This window comes from Myotis brandtii, unplaced genomic scaffold (assembly GCF_000412655.1).
Source record: "Myotis brandtii unplaced genomic scaffold, ASM41265v1 scaffold32, whole genome shotgun sequence".
In the NCBI taxonomy this organism is placed as follows: domain Eukaryota; kingdom Metazoa; phylum Chordata; class Mammalia; order Chiroptera; family Vespertilionidae; genus Myotis; species Myotis brandtii.
The window spans coordinates 14,084,395-14,098,756 of NW_005362269.1; the positions used below are offsets into that span (position 1 = coordinate 14,084,395).

General features: G+C 48.4%; 1 protein-coding gene across 9 annotated transcripts in view; it reads left to right on the plus strand.

The window, feature by feature from the left end:
- Nucleotides 1-14,362, plus strand: part of TENM2 (teneurin transmembrane protein 2) — a 1,214,660-nt gene that overhangs the window by 1,126,656 nt on the left and 73,642 nt on the right. The gene's annotated exons all lie outside the window — the stretch shown is intronic.

A 14,362-nucleotide genomic window follows, 5' to 3' on the forward strand; every position in this document is an offset into this window, starting at 1 on the left:
CTCATCTGTAAACGGAACAGCAGCACCAGCCTCATAGGCCTGTTGTGAGCTTGGACTAGAACATTCATAGCAGGTGCCCTAATGCCACTTGATTTCAATGGCAGCTCTAAGCATGGGTATCTCCCTCTATAATGCGACTCAGAAACTCTACAAACACACATTGCCCCCAATCAGCAGCTCATCGTCTCAGATTAACATCATCTCATCAGAACATTCCAAAATGAGAAACCCATCTTTTGGTCTCTGTTCTAACCTATCGCCCTCCATCCCACACCCACCTGCCCTGGCATGGGTGGCTCACTGACAGGTCCTGTCTGGTCAGCATGGGGCTACAGAAATCTCTGCATTAATTGCTGACCTTTAGCAGCAGAGGATTCCATTTAAACCACAAAGAAACGGAGGAGCCAGCCAGTGGCTTGTCCAAGGTCAGCAGCAATGCCCTAGTTTGGAAGCTCAGTCCTCCTCATTGTAAATGTCCTGCCCATTCTCCTCCCAGATCCGTTTTCTGAACGTAGTTGCATATCAGGTTTGCCAGGGAGTCCAAAGGGAAGTTCAGAGAGTCAGGACAGGAAAGGGGACTCACTCATAGAGCACCCAGCACAGGGAAGCAGATCCAGGGAGAATATTCCAGCCCCCCGGGACCCAGCCCCCCGAGTCTTGGCTCTCCGATGCGCCACACCAATGCCACCCCTTTCCGACTACCACCTGAGTGGCCATCCCTGGGGTCTTCCACGTGCTGCCTTTGTCTGTGCATTTTGCTGGGAAGATCTGTGGATGCTCCCTGTCTGGCCCCTCCTCTCTCTGTTCCTCTTTTTTTTTTTAATATATTTTATTGATTTTTTACAGAGAGGAAGGGAGAGAGATAGAGAGTTAGAAACATCGATGAGAGAGAAACATCGATCAGCTGCCTCCTGCACATCTCCCACTGGGGATGTGCCCACAACCCAGGTACATGCCCTTGACCGGAATCGAACCTGGGACCCTTCAGTCCGCAGGCCGACGCTCTATCCACTGAGCCAAACCAGTTTCGGCTGTTCCTAACTCTTACGGCCACGGTTCCTTAATGTCTTTCCATCTCCACCCAGAGTGTGCCACCAACCTCGCTGGGCCCTCCAGCTCCTATTCCACACAGAGTCGTCAGAAGAATCCTCCTAAAAGTCCCACCCCTGTTCACACCTTCCCAGGGCACCTCACCTCCCACAGGATGGCACCCAGGCTGCAACAGTGGCCACCTTTGCTGTGCATGAGAAGGTTCCTGCTTCCACTCTGATCTTACTTCTTCCCTCTATCCCTCTCCCTCCCATTGCCCAACATCCACCATGTTATTGTTCCTGTAACTCACACAATACACCCCCACCCCCCTGGGTGTTTGTACCTCTGTTACCTGTGCCCACAATGCTCATCCCCTAGATATTCCCATGACTTGTTTTCTTGTTTCGTTTAGGTTTCTAGCCAAACATCACCTCTTCAGAAAGGCCATCCCTCCCCCCCACACCACCATCTAAAACAGCACATTCCCTCCTCCATCCCTCTCCAAACCTTTGCCCTGGTTTACTTTCTTTCAAAACACTATCACTCTGTCAAAGTCTTTTATACATTTACTAGAGGCCCGATGCACGAAATTAGTGCAAGAGTAAGCCTTCCTTCCCCTGGCTGCCGGCACCGGCTTCCCTCTGGCACCCAGGACCTGGGCTTCCCTCGCAGGCCCGGCTTCATCCGGAAGGTCATCCAGAAGGACATCTGGTCTAATTAGAGTACTACGCTTTTATTATTGTAGTTTATTTAATTGTCTATTTTCTCTCTAAAGCTGCAGGCTCCCTCTCTGTCTTGGTCAACTCATTATTAGATGAATTGAATGAATGAAAGCTTTAATGAGAAGTATCTGGAATAAGGAACAGTTGTCTTGTATTCAATAGATTATTTTAGGATGAATAAATTTCATTTTAAAATTAAAAAAAACACGCACACCCATACAGACAATGATATCCAAGTTACTATATACCATTGACATTATTTGATTAATGCAAAGAAAGTCCAAATCTTAGCTACATTATTTCTTTTCAGTAAGACATGACCACATCCTCATTGTCAGCTTTGCTCACCATGTCTGTCCACTTCCTATGGGCTGATGGCGTAGGCCACAAGCGCCAGGATCATCCTCGAAGACAAGAGGAAAGGCAGGGCCACTGAGAATCACTGCTCCTCATGACCCCAGACCTCCCAAACTGTGGCTTGCTGGGCATGGCATAGAGCAGTGGGGGAGATCAGCAAGTCCAAGGCTGGTCCCCAGCACTCACTAGCAGCTGCCCAACCTTGTTGAGTCACTTGGCCTCTCTAGGACTTGGTTTCTCCATCTCTAAAGCCAGAGTAAACAGATGGTTACATAGGCTAGAGATGCTTCTGCATAGGTTTATTCAATCTTTAGTAACAGCCCTGTGAAGCTGATATGATTATTTCCATTTTACTGATGAGGGAACTGAGGCTCAGAGAGGTACAGTAACTAGCCCAAGGCCACACAGCTAGTGTGTTGCAAACCTCCAGATCCTGGGATCATCACTGGCAGTACAAGACTGGCTCCTGCCACCCCCATGAGAAGATTAAATGAGCAAATCTGCAGGGAGTGCTCAGCACAGTGCCTGCAGCGTGGCAATGGCCACGTTTAGGAATTAGCACTTCTCATTTCCCTAATCCAGCCAGAGGCTGGTACGATCGCTGAGTCTGGTCTCTTCTCCCAGTTGGCAGGCTGGTGTTTCCTTATGCAGCAGAAGGAGAGACAGCCTGTCCCCTGCTAATTCTCTCAGCTCTGGGGCCAGCCCCCCTCTTCCCCAGGAGACAGGGTCTCTCCTCAGGCAGGACATACCTGTTCTGGCTTGTTGCTCCGAGGTGGTGACAGTCCCTTTTCGTTTTGAGGGGCCCAGCAGGTCACTGTCTGGCACCCCACCAGGCTGCCACCGCCTGCCGGGCCGGACTTCACTGGCCACGGCCTGCTTCTGTCTGACCTGTCAACGGGCTCTTCGAGATGGAGGTTGATGGGGGTGGGGGAGGAGGAGACCAGGGCTGAGAGAGGCCGGACACTGCGGGCGGAGGGCGAGCGTTTGGGGAAATCGGTGGCTGAGATCAGAGGCCCCTGCTCTCTGTTGTCACTGGGTTTTGTAACAGAAAAGGGGGAGACAGCAGCAGCCACAACAGAAATCCCCCAGGTACAAAGCTCATGGCCCTGGGCTAACGAGGGTGAGGCTGAGCCAGAGAGGCCTGTCAGGGAATGCCCACGGTGGCAACCAGATCAAGTGAGATCATTTATTCCTGGAGGCTTTGTCTGCGCTGAGGAAAGAGGAGGCGGGGGGGGGGGGGTGGGGAGTAAGAGGGTGATGAAGATGAGAGACACAGAGAAAGAGAACAACAACCTGAAAACGAGGCTGTTTTCTGAGTCTCAGCGCTTCTCCCCCAGTGTCCTCCAGCACTGACAGGGTACCTTTCTATGACTGTGATTGGAACTGAGGGTTCGGAGTGTAGGCTTCAGAGGTAGACAGCCTAGGGAGGACCCGCTCCTCCATCATTCACTGGCTGTGTGATTGCAGGGAGGCCCTTAACCTCTCTGAGCCTCCGTTTCTTCATCTGCAAAATGGAAACCATGGGACCCACCTCAAAGGGTTCTTGTGCGCACTGCTGGGTGATGGCTGGGTAAGGACACAGGCGCAGGCTGCTGGCGGGGGACGGGGGCAGCCCTGGAGGGACCCACCGGAGTCAGAAGTGTAAGCCCGGTGAAGTTAGGAGCTGGGGCAGAGGGCCAGCTAAAACATCCCGCATCCCAGTTTCCAAAAGAAGAAATCACCCTTCGACATGTGTTTAAGTCGTTCCTCTCCCGGTTGGCATAGCCCTGCCTTAGATAGAAGAGCTTGGCTCAGGCACACAGCATGTCGTGGTGTCAGGCCCGATGGCTGCTGTGTGTTGGCCATGCGGGGTGTTTAACAGCCACAGACCTTCCATGCAGCTTCATGTGGGATTTGGCTTCAAGGAGCAAGACCCAGCCCACCATGGAGAAGTCGTGTGGTCTTAGGAAGGTTATTTCATCTCTCGCTACACATCCTGTTTCTCATCTGTAACCAAAGGTGCTAATGATGCCGGGATTCTGGCGGGGATTTAATGAGGAGACGCATGTGAAGCGCTCAGCATGGTGCCTGGCACCTAGGAAGCTTTCACAAGTGCCAACCGTTAGCTCTCATTAGACGTGGCTGCCATTGATGCTTCGTCGTCCCACTGACTCCCAGGATGCTGTCCCCTCAAACAGGGTCCCTCTGCTGAAGAGCACTGGCTTCGGGAAGCAGTGGGAGCCCACGGACAAGGTCTCGGAGCTGAGGTGCTAGTGGTGTGGTTTATGCTGGGCCCGGTCACCCACAAGCCAGCATTTTATGGAAAGGTCACTCAAGCCTGGGGCTGCTGCTTGTGATTATAGGGAAGATAAAGGTTTAGCTGGTCCTTTCAGAGATAGAGTCCCCAAACCTAGAGCCCTATGTTCTCATGAAGTACTTCCCAACCCATATGGCACTGGACTATGTATGCTCTGAGCCAAAAGGGATCCGTGGTCAGGAAGTGCTGCATCCCGACATTAGATTCATAATGCATCCGCACATATCAAGGTTCTGAGAAGGCCTGCTGTAAGGAAACCAGCTTAGCTTGGTCTCACCAACGTCTTACAAATGGTATTTGACCGCAGGTCCTCCTAGCCTTCAGGGAAACCCTGTTAAAGAGACATCGTTTGGGGAGCTGCTGTCGCCCTCAGGGCAGAGGTACCACTCTGGATATTTGAAGGGTGTTTTAAAGAATTCAGAGCAGAAGGTCTTGAGCTTTAGTGAGCAAAAGAATCATCATGGCATCTTCTTGAAAATGCAGATTCCCAGTTTCCACTCTGAGGAATTCAGTAGGCAGGGTGACCGCAGGAATCAGCATTTTAACACCCCTATGTCAGGAAGCACACCTTGACCAGCAGCAGGTTAATGCCTGGCTTCTAGAAATATGGTGCTCAGAACAGCAGCGTCGGCATCACCTGGGAGCTTGTGAGAAACACAGGCTCTGACCACAGAATTACAATCTATAAATTTTAATAAGATCCCCAGCGTTCAGTTTCTGGTTAGAATTTGAAAAAAAGCGGTTTAAAAGGTTTTTGTTGATGGTGTTTGTTTTTGTTTTGTTTTGTTGTTCACTTACTTGGCGTTTTGGCGGGGGAAAAAACATTCAAAAACAAAACTGGACACACTCTGTGAGCTCACTGTCACCAAATTTCTACCATTCCATCCCCCCAACCGCATGCATGCACGTGGGGTCGACCAGATGCCCCAGTAGCTTCACGATAAAGCCAGAGTCATATTGGAGGTCTCACCTGGATCATACCCCTGCCTTGGGTGACAGTGCCTGGGTTTGCCTAAGCAGCCTTTCCTTTCTTTCCCACATCCATCCTGAAAAGTAGGAAGTCCAGCAAAGCACCTCTCAGTGGGGCCTCCACTTTGCCAGATCTCTGGGGGGACATGATTGATCTTCCACTCCTAAGTCATCACAAAAGCCAGAAGATGCTTTGGGGCAAGGAGCTCTGGCCTTGGATTCAGAGACTGACAAAAAGAGTTGGAAAAAGCAAGAGGAACACTTCCAACAGGCCATCCAGAGGGAGCACAAATACAATTTTACTCCTTGCAATATTTAAGAATGGCAGTTGCTCCATGGGCAGAGGGGAGGGGACGCCTACGGAACAACGGTCCATCAGGCAGCCCGAGTATTAATGGCAGGTGAAACCTTCCAAATGAGCACCCTGTCAGCCAATCTATTGCTTTAAAAGGTTGGCAATGCGGGAGACCTAACAGAGGCAATGAAGAACTAATCTCATGTTGCCAAGTTAAATCAAGTCAGCCTTGCCCATTTCTTTCACTTCTTAGTTACATCAAGCCAGAATACTTTCAATTATCCCTCACTTCCAACTTGTCAGGAGGCATTGGGTAAAATGCAAATGGAACAGTGCCCTTCCCTGGTGGCGAGCAGGAAGTATCATTAAGGGTAGCCTCCATTTATTGTGCTTTTCCTCTGTATTAGTGTGGTACCTTCATCACCTCATGTCACATGCACCGTCTTTAGCATCCCTGTGATCTTTGGTGAAGTAGGTGCAGTTAAGTCCATTCTGTAGCTGGGAAAATGACAGCCATCACAGAAAGTCAGTCACTTGCCAAGGTTGCGTAGCTACCTTGATAGAATGATAGAACGGGTTCTAAAACCAGACCATTCTGACTCGTATTCTTTTTGCTATTTGTCTAACTGGGCAAGAGCCCAGCGCTACTCTGGGCAAGTGTGCCTGAGCTTTGCAGTGCCCTCCTTGAAATTTTCTATGTGTTTTTCCAATGCCAGGGACTGGCCAGGGTCAGCGGTGCTGTCTGGGAGGAGCACCCCAACCCAGAGTAGGACTCCCATTTGCCATGGTCCCCTTTCAGGGTGTTCTCTGACCCTCTACCATTCCTCACTCCCAACCCCATGTATGTAGGGTTGACCAGATGCCCAGGCCCAATGCCCAACCTCAATTTCAGAGGGCAGATTGACTAGTAGATTGCTCCTGCTGGCTGGAAGAGTATTTCTTTTGCAAGATCATGTGAGATCAGACTGTCAAAATGATACTGATATGCTGATTTGGGCAAATCAAATTGTTTATAAAGAGAAATGCCTGGCAAAAGACTATCTGTCATGGGCCCCACACACATTAGGCATGGTCTCTCAAAAGCTCACCTTAACACAAAATAACTCCCAAGGCAGAACAAATCCTACAGTTGCCATATTTCTTTTCATCCAAAAGCTCCTTTATGTCTCTGGCTAAAATTCAGGAGCCTTTGGCCTTTGCCAGGCCAGAGCAAAGAGGGCCCTCCAGCCGCCAGCACTCCTCCTTCATTCCCATCACAAAGAGCAAACAGTATAGTTTTCTTCCTTCCTGCTTCAACTTGTTGCCTCCTTCCTTCTCTCCAATGCTTCATTGATTGTCCAACTCTCCTATCATTAACTGATCTCAAACACAGCCCTAAGATTTACTGGGTGCATCACCTGGACTCCTTGTATTTTTCTTGGGGACAAGAGAACTTGGCAAGTACCTCACTCTGTGTGCTAAACAAACTTAAATGGTGCCCAAAAAAGACTCAAAAAGAAGGAAAGACATAGAAATGATTCAGAGGCACTTAGAAGGTTACTAGGTACTCACAACTGTTCTGCGTGGGTTATTTTAGTTAATCCTCCCAGGGCTCCTGTGAGGGATCACCATCATCATCACCACCATCATCATCATTGCCATCACCATCATCATCACCATCACCATCATCATCGCCATCACCATCATCATTGCCATCACCATCATCATGACCACTTTGAAAATGAGGAAGACAGAACACAGAGAATTTGATATCTTGCCTAAAGTCAGTCTATTGGCAAATATATAAAGTGCATAATCTTTAGTACACACCTTGATGAATTTTTATATATACATTCACCTATGTAGTCAGGTGAATAAGATAAACATCAAAAATATTCCTACCACACATAAAGTTCCCCTATAGTCTTTCCCATCCAATACCTCCCCATAAAGGTGCTATAATTGCTAACTTTCTACCACTATTGATTAATTTTGCCTGGCCCTGGATATGCTATAAATAAAGCAGAATGTACTCTTTAAAGCCCACACTTTAACCCATCCACTCTATGGCCTCCTGGTCCAATGAGTAGGGAAGGTGGATTTGATGGTTGGTGGTGCCTCTCATGAAACCGTGATCTGGAAATAGCAAGGCTCAATTTTTCAGTCTGAGCTGCTGACCAGCCTGGGCCTGTGTGCAGACCCTCGCAAAGCTATCTATGGCATCTGAAGCGAATTGTTGGCATCGATTGGTGCCACCCTGTAGCAAAATGAAACTGAGAAAAGTAAATTTAGATGTTTCTCTGAAGCCTTTAATACCCAAGAAAGCCGGAGAGTTCACACAGGTTGAAGAGGGAGTCACTTGCATACCACACTAAAGGGAACAAAAGGCAGGGAAAATTGAACAAAATCCAATGGTAAGCCACCGAAGCTTCCAGGTAGATAGTGTGGTCCCTGCAGCCCGCATTGCAGGAAGTGAATTCCCAGGCGTCCTGTTTCTCATGCTGATTCCTTTTCAAATGCTCATTTCAACCAACCAAATTCTTCCCAGCTGTAGGAGTAGACAGGCCTTCAGAAGTGATCAAGTCTCATGGCCACCCACACAAACACTTGATGGGCATCCACTGTCCTGTCTTCCGACTCTTTTTTGCTGGAAGGAAACATCTCCTTCTGATAAAAAAGACCAAACGTGATGATCTCATTGGTTGCCTTTTCCGACTTCTTATCCAAAGCTGCTTCTTAGCCACTTGGATAACTTACCCAGCTTCTTTGACACAGTTTTCAACTCTGTAGGTTGGGTGGTATTGTGATAATGGGGATAATACACTTATTGAGTCCTCACAAAACACGCACTGTTCCATGTACTATGTACATAATAACCGCTTTAATCCTCCCAACAGCACTTGATCACATCTCCTTCTTCTTCTTCATGTTGTACATGAGGAAACTGAGGCACGGTTTCCAAGGTCAGATCGGTAGTAGCTGATCTGAGATTCAAACCCAGATGCCCACAGTCTGCAGTTTATGGGTTACAGTATTCTGCTTTGTAAGGTTGCCAGGAGGATTTAAATCAAGGATATAAATCCTGTTCACGCTATAGCACTGATTATTACCGTCAGTCATTATTAACTGATCACTACCTGGAAACAGCATTCTGGCCAAGATCCAACCTACCAAGCACATACCAGTAAATTACTCTAATAATGGGAAATTAATTTATTTTCATGTCCAGTTTTTATAAACTGGAAAGTTGAAAACTTCAGAAAGTTTCTGGTTATAGTAGTACCTACTATGAACAGATACTATGTGCCAGACTGATATTATATATGCATATAAATTCATTCATTCCCCATCACATCACCCTATGATACATGCACTATTCTAACTCAGGTTGTTTGTTGTTGTTGTTCTTTGTTTGGGGGGGGGTTCTTTTTTGTTGTTGTTATCTTTTTTGTTTGTTTTCATTTGCTGCTGTGTTGTTTATAACTGTTTTAAAGGTAAAGAAGTCAAGGTTCAGCAGGTTGATCCTCTTTCTAAGCTCACACACCCAAGGGGACTAGAGACAAGCTTCAAAACCAAATCCCTCTGATGCTGTGCAGATTTCTTTTTTTGGCTTTTTGCGTTGGGAATTCTAACTGGGAGGGTTCAATTTAGCACGAATCTAATTTCTGCTTTCTATGCCTAAACGCTCATGGAAGAGTCTGGTTTTCTTTAGCAAAAGCAATAAAAAGAATGCCCTCTCTACTGTTCCCAGAAAGTGTCTCCATGCCCATATTTCTCTGAAACGGCCATTACAATTAGTGTACACGGTCTGCGTGGGGCACGCAGCAGCGCTGTGATTTCTGTGTGTTCTCACAGAGAGCACCTAGATAATTCTCCATGGCCGCATCACACAGAGTGAAGTCAGTGAGTCACAGAGACCCAGGACTCTGCTGTGGGCTGGCCAGGAGAGCCTGGGTCCCTTTCCCAGGTCTGCTGAGTCAGAACCAGGCCCTTTGGGAGGACTCTGCAAGCCTCTGTCACCACCCTCACCATGGGGGAAGCCAACCAGACACACACATGAGTCGGTAGAATAAAGAAAGAAAGAAATCGTCCGATGTCATAGGAGGGCTGTGCCACTCTCGGGCCCCTGTTGAATGGAGACGTTGGCAGCTCTCGGGCCCTGAACTGGCAATTCAGAACACTCTGATTGCCCGCGTGATTGTTTGCAAGATAACTGCGCGATTGTCAGTGACAGGGTAATTTACTGAAGATTGCCGTGTCAGACGCCACGCGAGGGGCTTGCTGGCATAAAGACGCGATTCTCATGACTGACAGGCCACCGGGAGATTGGAGTGCCAATTTAAAGTTCACGGTGTCGTCTGAAAGTGTTCGGCGGCGGCAGCCCGTAATCACGCAACATGATGAGGTCATTTCAGGCGTCACGTGTGCTCACGCCTAATAACAGATAGAACCCCAAACTCACCATCTCTGAAACAGATGGATGTAAATACATAGGAGGAAATCATTTATATGGGAGGTGGGGGTTCTCTCTCTCTCCTCCCCACCCCCTCTCTTTAGCATTGGCCATTTGCTCTTGCTGATGTGTTTGTAGGACATCTCCTGCCAGACAGGCCCTTGAATAAAAAGCCCAGAATACAAACCAACAAAATAGTGGGGAGACTTGGGGGCCACACTTCTGAAGTGCTCACAAGTCCAGAGCCACTGGCAGACAAGAGGGGGCTCGGAGAGGAACACATTCAGGGGTTAATAGGAAAATTGTCTTAAGTTATTAGCTGAGTTGCTGAGGGTCTCCAGCTGGTGGTACGGAGTGGGTGTGTAAATGGGTTGGGGGCGGGAAGGGGCACGTTCCCTGCTTCCGGAGGAAAAGGCCACCAGAGATGGATGGAACTTCTAATGCGAAGCGGCCGGCGGCCTTAAAGACATCTGTAGCTTTCTTTTTTTGGCTTTTTACGTTGGGAATTCTAACTGGGAGGGTTCAATTTAGCACGAATCTAATTTCTGCTTTCTATGCCTAAACGCTCATGGAAGAGTCTGGTTTTCTTTAGCAAAAGCAATAAAAAGAATGCCCTCTCTACTGTTCCCAGAAAGTGTCTCCATGCCCATATTTCTCTGAAACGGCCATTACAATTAGTGTACACGGTCTGCGTGGGGCACGCAGCAGAGCTGTGATTTCTGTGTGTTCTCACAGAAAGCACCTAGATAATTCTCCACGGCCGCATCACACAGAGTGAAGTCAGTGAGTCACAGAGACCCAGGACTCTGCTGTGGGCTGGCCAGGAGAGCCTGGGTCCCTTTCCCAGGTCTGCTGAGTCAGAACCAGGCCCTTTGGGAGGACTCTGCAAGCCTCTGTCACCACCCTCACCATGGGGGAAGCCAACCAGACACACACATGAGTCGGTAGAATAAAGAAAGAAAGAAATCGTCCGATGTCATAGGAGGGCTGTGCCACTCTCGGGCCCCTGTTGAATGGAGACGTTGGCAGCTCTCGGGCCCTGAACTGGCAATTCAGAACACTCTGATTGCCCGCGTTTGCAAGATAACTGCGCGATTGTCAGTGACAGGGTAATTTACTGAAGATTGCCGTGTCAGACGCCACGCGAGGGGCTTGCTGGCATAAAGACGCGATTCTCATGACTGACAGGCCACCGGGAGATTGGAGTGCCAATTTAAAGTTCACGGTGTCGTCTGAAAGTGTTCGGCGGCGGCAGCCCGTAATCACGCAACATGATGAGGTCATTTCAGGCGTCACGTGTGCTCACGCCTAATAACAGATAGAACCCCAAACTCACCATCTCTGAAACAGATGGATGTAAATACATAGGAGGAAATCATTTATATGGGAGGTGGGGGTTCTCTCTCTCTCCTCCCCACCCCCTCTCTTTAGCATTGGCCATTTGCTCTTGCTGATGTGTTTGTAGGACATCTCCTGCCAGACAGGCCCTTGAATAAAAAGCCCAGAATACAAACCAACAAAATAGTGGGGAGACTTGGGGGCCACACTTCTGAAGTGCTCACAAGTCCAGAGCCACTGGCAGACAAGAGGGGGCTCGGAGAGGAACACATTCAGGGGTTAATAGGAAAATTGTCTTAAGTTATTAGCTGAGTTGCTGAGGGTCTCCAGCTGGTGGTACGGAGTGGGTGTGTAAATGGGTTGGGGGCGGGAAGGGGCACGTTCCCTGCTTCCGGAGGAAAAGGACACCAGAGATGGATGGAACTTCTAATACGAAGCGGCCGGCGGCCTTAAAGACATCTGTAGCGCTAGGAACAGTGGGTTTCCTCTCACCTGAGATGTTTCTGCAGCTGCGGAATGAAGCGCTGCCAACATAGCTCCTGGCAGACAAGAGGGGGCTCGGAGAGGAACACGTTCAGGGCTTAATAGGAAAATTGTCTTAAGTTATTAGCTGAGCTGCTGAGGGTCTCCAGCTGGTGGTACGGAGTGGGTGTGTAAATGGGTTGGGGGCGGGAGGGGGCACGTTCCCTGCTTCCGGAGGAAAAGGACACCAGAGATGGATGGAACTTCTAATGCGAAGCGGCCGGCGGCCTTAAAGACATCTGTAGCTCTAGGAACAGTGGGTTTCTTCTCACCTGAGATATTTCTGCAGCTGCGGAATGAAGCGCTGCCAACATAGCTCAGCAGGATATTTTTTAATCCAAAGGAGGCATTGTGCGGTAGATTCCCTCTTTCTAGGGAAGGTGGTCCATGGAGGGTGATGTGAAAGGATGGTTTCTTTTCTTTCCCTTATTCTGCCAAGGGCCCTGGGATCCACTGGCCAGTAGGTCTGAAATAGTGGCTCAGCTTCATCCCACAGCTGCTAGTAAAACCCTGCTGAACGTGGCGTGGGTGTGAGATTTTGGGTTCAGCCGGCACATCGGGCTGAGGTGTTCAGAGCCTCGACTTCGAGAGTCCCTGAATTTAAAGCTTTGTGTGCCTTCTCACCCTCCTGTGCCTGCATTTCTAGGAAATTGTGTAAATCTCATTTGTGTTATGAGACGCACGAGCCACATTTGCCTGTGTGGAAAATGAGAGGCTGGTTTTAGTCATAGAAAGCGGAGTAAAGCATGCAACCTCCTAATTTGTTTGCTAAAAAGAAAGTAGTGCGTTAAAATAATTGTACATTAATTGCTAAATTACAGTGGAACTTTGGTGGAATCACATATTTCAATTTTGTTAGGGGGCCCAAACGAGAAGGGTAAAACCAAAGAAATTGCACTGTAGTGAATGTAACGCACACAGCCAGGCCTCCGATTCAGCATCCCAGTACAAATGTTTGTCAAGTCACAGCCCAGGGTTTGCGTGCGTGTTCCTATGATACTAATTATGGCCCGAAAATGCCTTGGTATCAAATCCAGGAGGGGCAAGCAAGATATTCTCCAAGCCCCTCCACTGTGTTCCATCAATCCCCAGAAAAGTGAGTAAGGGATGGCCAGCTAATCCGCTCTAATAGGGAATTCCAAGGAGCACACACTGCCCTAAACAACCCCACCCTCTGTGTTAATGAACAAATAAGGAATGCGAAACAGTCATATAGTCATTCAACAAACGCTTGTTGAGCGCCCAATTCTGTGGCTAAATGAGGCATGAATATAGAAATGAGTGAGACACTGTTCTTGCCTTCAAAGAGCTCAGTTTTCAGGCAGGAAGACAAGCATACAGAGATCATTAAATCTTGTACAAGAAAGTTGGCATTAACAACTGTTTCTAAAATTGATTGTGCATTAGAATCATGAGAGAATCGTGTTTAAAATGCAGCTTCCGGGACTTGTGCCTGGAGGCTGAGGCAGGCCCTCGATTCTCACAGGAGTGTGACGCAGAACCATTCTTGAGAACCTCTGATTCAAGGATACACAGAACAGGAACGCCTAACCTTGCGAGGGACACCATCAGGAAGGCTTCCTGGGGGAGGAGGCCACACCTCGCTGGGGTCTTAAAGGATGAGTCATATCTGTTTCCCCCACTATACTGTCAGCTCCTTAAAGACAAACACCATCATTCTTGGTTCTTGGTTCCCTGTTTTGTTTCCAGAACATGGATGGCACTCAGACATTTGTTGAATGGTAGATGAGCAAATAGAAATCAGCCCAGGAAAGGGACGGAGGGGTGGAAATCTAAGCAAGATGATCAGGATATTCAAAGTCCTTCAGGTATGCGGTAAGGTAGCACCAGAAGCAATTGGGTGAACTCATGGCTTAATTCCGGGGTGTTCAAGCCAAAGCTATTGGTTCAGCTTTCCTGGCAAATAAATGTAATAAATGTAAAGCTCCCTGCACCCGGTGCGCCACCTGGTCAGCAGAACGCTCCCTGGCCCAGCGGGAGCAGGATGTACTGCTTTTCTCCCCTAACTCGAGATGTAAGGAATCCCATGCATTTTGGTTACTTGTGCACCCGTTCGCGCAGGCCCCTGAGAACTGGCCTTGAGTCAGTTTTTGTGCTGTGCTGTTTTAAAGTAAAGTGTATGTTTTTATTCCCAAGCACTCAATGCATACCTGCTTAGAACAGAAAAAGTAGAAACTCCAGGAAATAAAAATAAAGGAAGAGAAGCATACTCATCTATGATCTGGAGATCTGGGGATAGCCAGTTGTCAACATTTCAATTATTTCCGTTCAGTCTTTAAGTTTTCTCTGCACATAAACTGGAATTACACTGGGATTGTCATGTGAAAACGCCAGGTCAGGCCTTTGGGCAGGGTCCATGGCCTTGGGACAAAGGCGTT